Here is a 9,842-nt window from a genome sequence, read left to right on the forward strand (position 1 = left end):
GATAATTTTTTTGATCTGAATATCTTCCTTTGTTTGCATTTTAGCACCAATTAATAATTCAAAAGGCGTCGTTCCAGTACTTCTGCAATACGTGGAGTTTATTATCTGCTGCACTTTGTCAACATTTTTATACCATTTAGTTGGATCTGCCATGCTTAATTTTGCCAAAACTGGTGCAATTATGCTATTCAATCTTTCGACTTGTCCGTTGGCCCTGGCTAAGCCCGTAGTAATTTTGATGTGTTTAATACTTTCACCCTCGCAGTACTTACGAAAATCATCTGAAGAGAAAGCAGCACCTCGGTCTGATATTATTTGATTAGGATTACCAAAAACTATGCTTTGCGTACGCAATCGGGATATAGCCTCGTTAGCTGATGTGGTTCGAGTTGGATATATCCAACAGAATTTAGTAAAAGAGTCAATAACGACAAAGATATGCTTATATTGTTTGTTCGTTGATTCGTTGATTCCAAAAAATCAACATGGTACGTGTGTAATGGTATACTTTCTTTAATCAATGAGTGTAGTTCGCCTTCTTGCTTACCCTGCTTCCGATTCACAACGATACATGGAATACAATTCATAATGTGTTTTTGTATTTTTTCTTCCAATTGAGGTATAAAATAGTCATTTCGGAGTAGTTCACTTGTTTTTTTTACGGCAAAATGTCCCTTTTCATGTGCATGTCTAATTATTTCACGCTGCATACTCTTAGGTACAACAATAAGTTCTTGGTCATTTCTCAGCTTATACAACAACTCTCCTTTCTTAAAATAATCGTTGTATGAAGATTTTTCTTGTAGAATATCCGATATCGTTTTCAGGTTTTCGTCTTGCATCTGTGCTCTCCGTATTTTAGAAAGAATATTATCTTCATCTATGCACATAACGGCGTAGCGGCTTAAAGCATCAACATGCTTCATTCGCGAACCAACACGATGCTGAACTTCGTAATCGTACTCCTCTAAGAACAATATCCAACGGGCTACTCTCGTGCACAAGTCTTTCTTTCCCAATGTCATCGCAAATGCGTTACAATCAGTAACGAGCTTAAAATGCATACCCAGAAATGTATACTCTAAACTTTTTGAAAGCTTCAATAACAGCCAATATTTCTAGTTCGTAACTTGTATATTTTCTTTGTGCGTCAGTGGTTTTTTTACTCATATAATACACAGGATGCCATTGTTCGTCGTCTGGTGATTTTTGCAATAAAACGGCTCCATATCCTTCTATCGAAGCATCTGTATGCACTTCCGTTTCAGATTTTTGATTAAAAATGTTTAGTACCGGTTTTTCGCTTAAGATGGTCTTCAACGTATTAAATGCAGTAATCTGTTCATCTTTTATTTCAAATTTCACATTGTGTTTCCTTAAATCTGTTAAAGGCTTGGCAATTAGCGAGAATTTAGGTATGAATTTTCTAAAATAACTCGCCAACCCAAGAAAACTTTCCAATTGTTTTAATGTTTGCGGCAATTTGTATTTGCGTAGAGCTTCAACCTTAACTTCTGACGGTGATATTTTTTGATCTTGTATTGTGTGCCCTAGAAATTCCACTTTTCTCATTAGAAACTTGCATCTCTCCGTGAACGGTAATCTACGCGGCCTGGAATAAATGGGTGTTTCGTCTTTGAGCACTATGTACATCGCCACTTGTGTTGTTTTACATTGATTCGGCTGATAATTTATGATCATTTCACGTACCTGTCGTCTCGCATTCTCACTAGCGGTTTTGTCGATATCAATCGTTTTGTTGTCATTTACTAAGTCAATTTTCATTATTTTAGCTTCTTCGTCTATGGGATCGTCTTCGTCGAGGATTTTACGAACGTTTATACCATCACGATTAAATAAAATTTCAGCGTATAAGCATAGTTCTTCGCCAATGATCACTTGTAAGTCCATGCACCGAATTGGAACGACATAAAAATCTAATATGAACTCATTATCGTCAATTTTAATTAAGTTTTTAAAATGTCCAATCGGTTTAATCCTATTTGAATTGCGATCACTACCGAAACCAATTAAACATACGTTACATTTTTCTAAGATAGGCTTATTCAACTTGTTGTATAAGTCTTCGCGAATTATATTAAATTTACTGCCTGTATCGAATAGGGCTGCGCACTGTAAATTGCCAATAAAAATGGATTTGGTAGTTAAATTGTTTTTTTTGCTGTAAACTGCGCGTATTTATTTTGTTTTCGGCTTGTTCACAGTTTTTAGAAATATGTCCGTACTGGTTGCACTTAAAGCATTTAGTACCTCGATTTTTATTTTTGCAATTCATGGACAAATGTCCCTTTTCACCACAATTGTAGCATTTCACTTCTGTTTTATTTGTTGAGAAACTTTTCTTTTCGCTTTGTTTAAAATCGTTAACTTGCTTACTTTTTTCACACATTGTTTCATATGATCTTAATTTGTCTTTAAATTCATTAAGGTTCTTTGCACCATATAGTATCATTTTATTTACATAACCGTCTCTAATTCCATCTATTATATACTGAATCAGCGCTTCGTCTTCGATATTGCCGCGAGATGCGATATCTTTCATTTGATAAAAATATTCAAACACATTTTCATCTTTTTTTATTTTGCGAGCACTAAGTTGCTTATGCAATTGTGCGCTATTTGTTGTTGTTCGAAACTCATTTAACAGGGCGTGTTTTAAAGCACACCACGAATTTAAACCTCTTTCACTCAAAATAAAAAGTTTAGCAATGCCTCTAAGAGATTTTTTTGCAAACACTAGTTTTTGAAACCCATCCCAACACATCAGTGCAGCTTGTTCCTCGAATTCTTCAATCCACCTTTCTACCGAAATGATATTTGTGCCATCAAATGGTCTAATTGAGTCCTCTATATCGCGAAAGTTCATTGCAAATTTTGGTGCTTCTCTTTGTAAAAATTTTGTACGTGTGTACGCTGCTGCTTTATTATTATCATCCACTTCAAACATTTTATTGCCATTATCGTCACGAGATTTTTTAAACTCGCGTTCATTGCCTCTGAAAGTGCGTTTACTGTCAACGTCATCATCGACTTCTTCATCTCCTTCTTCGTCATCATCATCATCGACTTCTTCATCTCCTTCTTCGTCATTACATTCATCGTCGTTTGCGTTTTCGGACAACAAAAAATTTTTACGTAGATTTCGAAATATGTGCAGTTGTACATCTTTAACACAATAACTTATATTTAGTACAATACAAATTGAAACCAAATCACGTTCAGTCAAATTATTTTTAATATATTCGCATTTGCTTGCATACGCCTTGTCATTTTCGTCGTAATCGAATCCAGAAAATTCTCTCAATCTCTTTCGATTATTTCTATCACCTTCTTCTTGGTATATAAATTTATGCAACGCTATTATTATGTTTTTGCTGCTACTGCGCAGGCTGCTGCTTACGAAGTCATTTAAGCAAGTCATTGTGTAGACTGAATTTCACAATTGCCGGAAATTCAAATCCCTGTTGAGCCCCCAATTTGTAGGATTCCTTTTTATTAGAATCAAAACTAATTAATTAAATTACAAAAAAAATATATATAAATGAAAAAAAACTGTTTGTTCTTCCGCACACACGTCATTACTTCACACGTCTTCTTTCTGCACTGCCACACTACGTTTGTTTCTTCTTTTGTACTTCCTTATGCTCGTGTGCTGGCGTTGCCAGATCTGCGTCCCACATATATACTATATTTTCTACTTTATTTCAAACGAAAAATATTTATATAAAGTATTACCTCATGTGTTAAATATAATTTTAGCATATTTTTATCAGTCCATAGCCAACGTCATTTATTTTCATCCATTTCTTTTAATGATAATTAATATTCGTCGTTACGCCAAATAAATTCATATTTAAATAATATAAAAGGGGGGAAATTACATGGTACTAATTATAGTAGCCAAAAAAATTTTTTGTTTGATCAGCTAATAATAAATTTATATAGATATTTTTATTTAATACAATTCACTCTTATAAATGTAAACATATGTTTCATTAAAAGATTGTATCATAAAAGATATAAGATACTTTACTACATTCTAGAAATTATTTAAGTCAAACATCAACCCAATTTTCCTTTACGAAGCGTAATTATTATAAATCATAGACAATCACATAAACACTGAGTCGATATCTCACTTCCAGTCCAATATCTTAATTATTAACATAAATACCGTAACCAATAAGCGTAAATTTTGTGTATTTACTGAAACCGACGCTGCATATTTATTAAAATGTTGCACGCAATCGCCAGCCCCGTTAAGGAATTGATAAAATTCCTTAAAGACTTGGCGTCGTAACTCTTTAACACTTTTGCATACCTCGTAAATGAAGCTCATGGAGGAGTACTGGAGGACTGCAAACGAGCAGCTACTCAGCTACTCAGCCACTCCGGCACTCGGCCACTCATACTGCATACCAAGTTCAGTACCGGAACGGAAGCATTACTTATCTTGAGTTATGCAAGGATATTATCTGCAGTCGGATTACAAAGTAGTGGAGCGCTACTCACTGGTACAATATTGTGGTCCTTTTGTGCGCTATCTGTCTGTCTGTCTGTGTGTCTGTTGGTAAGTCACTTTGTTCTGTATTACAAAAGCCAACCAATGTAACGAAGTAGAAAATTACATAAAATGTTGAGTCGAATTAATGAGGAATGTTGAAATATGAAATCAAGTGGGATTAGTGAGGAAAGTAAAATAGTTGCAAAGGTAAAAGCGTGCCTTTAATAACGAAACGTGCTCAATACAACAATTGTACTACAAAATATTAATTACTAAGCATTTATTTAATTAAAAATTACTCTATTAGTATTATTAAATATCAAAGAGTTTGCTGGGACAACATATTTTATGGATTTAGTTTAATACCTCAGAAATTAAAATCAGGGAATACCTTTATAAAAATAGACTTTTTATGATTTTAAATAAATTTTTGAAATGGATTGAGTGTGTAATAATATTAAATACACAGTTTCATTCATTTTAATTTAAAATGTTAATTATGTCTTATATAGTTTTACCAGTCAAAATGAAATAAAGTCCGAGAGTTACATAAATGTTCAAAAAAAAAACTAAAAAACTATATAAAAATAAATATAAAATATTTGTATAATATTTTGGATGACTTTGAGTATATAAAAAGTATTACTTCAGCTCAACTATGCTATTAAGGTTGTCTTTTAGGTCTAGCGCCTAGGCAACACTAAGTACTGCCAGATAAATTTTGACATTTCTGAGCCAAAATTTGACATAGATTTTCAATCGTGTCTCTTCGAAAAATTAAAATTAAATCGTGAAAATTTTCATGCAATGATTTTTTATTATTTTAACCGCAGAAAAAAGAATGAAAAGAATGCATCGATTAACTTACTTCGGCATTTAGTGAATCAAACTTCAGATCCTGTGACTGCAAAACGCTGGTTCAAAGAGTTCGAACGTGGTCGACGTTTTCTCCCTAAAGAATTTCGTGAAAGTTGTTCAAGGACAGCTATGTACTAAAATATGTCGATGCAGTGCGAGAAATGATTAAGATGGGTCGGTGTGTTATATACTGGGTCTTTTCCCTTTATTGGGACCAGCATACATTAAATATTACATATACATTTAGTTGTCCGAAAGATTTTTTCCTGTTGGATTCCCTATAATTTGACAATCGCTTAAAAGTAGTCATATGTTATTTGGTGCAAATAAATCAACACATGTCTTTTAGACATTCAAAATCCTGGTTTGTAGATGTCAACTTCAGAGTGACAAAACTGTATCGAAAATTAGTTCAAACGAATGCAAAAATGTGTTGATCATTATGGAGAATACTTCGAAAAACCATAAGACCATTTTCAGTGATTAACCTCAAGACTTAAAAGACAGATCTTGTATACTGTTGTAATAGTTAATAATTATAGTCCCAAATTTCATTGAAACACGATTTCGGACATCATAAAACTTCGAATGAAAGTACTACAAGTGTTATAAGTACAAAAAGTATGATTTTGAAGCTGTTAATAGATATATCACTTTTAGGAAATCAAAACCAATGTAATTTAATATCGCGTATTACAGATATTAAAAAAAACTTATTATTTCTGGTAAATCCAGAAATAACAATAAATTTAAAATTTACCAAGCGGTTTCCGAAATATGGAAGAACATATCAGACAGATATACCTGTGCAGTTCTGAAATCATATGCCTATTTCTAGTGAACTTATTGGAGTCATGTAATCAAATGCTGAAAACAGAATTATTTTAAGCAATAATTATTACATTTGGCATTATTTTTGGAAAACACATGGAGTATCTACTTTAAGTGTTGACTGACTTCAAATTACTGTTTGCTAACACCACATCAAGTTTTACTCGAGGAATCAAAAGTACATAGATACCCGAAAATTATAAGCTATAGTTAAAGGCAATCCAAGAGTTTCCTTTAATACAACAAAAGAATTATGTGTTTGGTTTAAAGTGATCAAAAGATTTAATCCAATTCCTTATTTATTCTGATAGTTATTTAACCCACCTCACTGATTTTATTAATTTTATGACTTTATGACAATATGATATTTTGTTACTGCGTCCAGAAGAAATAGGTTATTAGGACGGTATTTTTTGAACAGCTTATCAGACTGTTAATCGGTACAGACGAAGGATATTACTAATTATCTAAATTTGACGGGATGAAGTTATTCTTTCGGATGTATTTCTTTATCATAGGGGTTCTTGTGAGGAAAGTCGCGGCAAGCATCACTAATTGAGATAAATAAAACGTTATCTGATGTTCTGCTACTACAAACAACCAAACATATGATAAGAATATATATTCTAAGATTTTTAAAATTTGTATATATGAAATGAACTTATCACTTTTAAAGCTTTAATTCTATAAGAATTTTTATCCGCTTAAATTTAACCAATGATGTGTTTACTTGCTTAACTAATCTACTTGCTTAAAAATCAGAAAAGAAATTTATATTACTAATAAATTACTTAAAATTAAAGTGTACTTATTAAAGAAAACATCTAAAAAAAATTAACGTACTACTGAAACCTAGGGAATGGCATCAAAAGTTTTCTGGAAATGTATTGAACACAAATCACTATCATGATAAAAGAGTTGACTGTATATAAGTAACATAATGCATATATACATACATGTACATATATAAATTGTGATATAGAGACACTGTCTTAGAATGTAACAAACTTTTTCTAAATGGTAAATATAAAATAAAACATTTATAGGAATTGAACTCGTAGGTATTAAGAAAAACCAAATCCTGTTAGAAGTAAGTACTGATACACAAGTTTTATCCATTACACATATGTTTTAGTCCTTACGAATTTCGAACTTAATATCTAATAAACAGATTTTATCTACGAGTATTCTTTAGTCCCCTAAGAAATTCGAAAAGTACTGTAAAGTGCATTAAACCTATGTTTGAACTATGGTTCCACAAAAGGTCACTTTTTTATTAACAATTGTTGAATTGTTTTTTTGAGAATTAATTGGATCAATGGTCTTTCTTTTTAATAGCAAAGGTTTTTATTTAATCATATTCATTCATTTTTTTGTACAATTTATAAACTCCATGAATCCTGTAATGAATTTATACAACTTTGTGGTTTCGGTTTCTAAAATTGCGTGACTTCATTAAAAGGACATTATTTTTTACTACACTTACCAGTGTTTTTGTATGCATAGGAAAATTTGATACTCACGTTTATTTTAATTAGTATAATTCGTGACTACTACAACATTTAATGCACTAATAATTAAATAAATTATAATAAGCAAATAAAATTTTCCATAGTGGACATTATGACAACATTTATTCTGCATCGCTTTAAAAAATATTATACTTAGCCTAAAAACATAAAATTGAAATAATTGCAATATGGAACAGTTTATGAGACTTGAAATTATTTGTTTTTTTTTTATTTTGATAATAACATTTTAAACCATTAACCTCTAAAGTTTCGAAGAGGTTTGTAGATTTACTTTATAAATTTTAATTATTTAAAATGAACACTATTAGGAAAATAAATCGAGCTTGAATTCGAAACAAATTAAGTCATATTTATTTCCAAAAACAAGTCTGATATCTTTTCAGAATTCTTTTAGAATTCAGTAAGCCGCCACTTACTGAAGTTGCTTAGAATAGTTATAAAATAAGAAAACTGTTACCATATTTCAAATATTTGAGTGCATAAGAGTAAAAAGCAGTGGATATATTTATAGATAAAAGTTACTGTTACTGCTGTCAGTTATATTAGACATTCAAAACATTTTGTTTCTCCACTCAATCGATGAAAGTCATTTAACTCCATTCTAAAATAATCTTGTTATTTATAAGATCAATGATGATGTTTTGAATTATGGGTATACTAAGTTGGGCAAAGGTTTTTAATATAGTGAACGATATATTATTATTATGGATAGGCTATGCATGTACTGCGACCTGAAAGATCGTTTGTGCAGCCTTTTGGCCAACTAGTCCAATTCCAAACTTATGAAGTGAACGATATACAGCAAACCATATAAACGATAGCAGGTGAACTAATAATAACCCACTTGTTATTCAAAATTTGTTTTTATTAAGTAATAAGAATGGTATTTCCTTGGCTTTCAAAACAGGTTTCAGTTTAGGTAGTCAATATATCATAAAAGTCAATTCTCTCTCTATACTGGTTTCTTCACATAAATGTAGATAATTGTCACTTGATATCGGATACTACGAATACGTGTGATTGGTACAATTTTATTCCAAAGAAGCGCATTTTTTGAATTATTAAATCAATTAGAAAATTCCAGAATTACCTGAAGTACGAAATACATTGAATAGACGTTATTATTATCTATTGAAAATATCTTTAAGTGATAAAATTTTAATTTAATACAACTAATAAGAAGTTATATATTACCAAAGCTATTGAAAAAAGTTCCAGAACTGATTATTTAGTTTTTACTGCTATAATGTAGTTTTACTATGTTGAAATGCAGCACTATTTATTTGAAGTATTAGAAAAAAATTTGTATATAAGATCTGAACTGTGTAGTTGACTAATTGACTAATAATTCTGTTAATATAGAAAATAATAAAATACATTAGAAATGTTTCTTCTATTAATAACAACGGCGTGGTAATTGAAATCTATTGCTAAATTGCATTATAGCCAACTAAGTCCAAATTTAACTTATGGCTTTGTTGAAGGCATCCATATATATAAATATACTGCGATTTAAATTGTTGTTAAAAATTAATGAATAAAATAGATAAATTGTTGTTATCTATCCCTAAATTTAATTTAAATTAATAAATAAAAAATAAAGTTTTTTATACGATATTAAAGCTTTATTTAATTTTGCCGTAGGACTGTTAAAATTAGATGTTATGTGAAACCTGTACCTTCTGATAATTAATATTTGTAGCGGGATTTATCTTTGAATACTATTAGTCTACACATATGTAAAAAAACATGCCTATAATCCGGGCTATAAAATTCAGAAAATCCAAAGATTATTACTTATAAAATAACTATAGTTATTAAAATTTCGATTTTAATTAGAAGCATAAGTTCTTGTGCGATTTATATATTCATTCTTAAGCTTCTCTAACATTTTAATGCTTTTTTGTGAAAGAACTATTTTCTGGTCGCAGTTTTGGCAACCAAATGTTCAGAAACCTAAACTTTATACCAGCAACACTTATGTATATTCTCAAAGAGTTAGTAACGCGGTAAATACAATTATTGATTTATGAAATATATTGATGAAATATTGCTTTTTCTTTTTTATATACGGTTTCCGTGCAGCTGACTGTCGT

The sequence above is a fragment of the Teleopsis dalmanni genome, chromosome 1 (assembly GCF_002237135.1).
Source record: "Teleopsis dalmanni isolate 2A chromosome 1, ASM223713v2, whole genome shotgun sequence".
Classification (NCBI taxonomy): domain Eukaryota; kingdom Metazoa; phylum Arthropoda; class Insecta; order Diptera; family Diopsidae; genus Teleopsis; species Teleopsis dalmanni.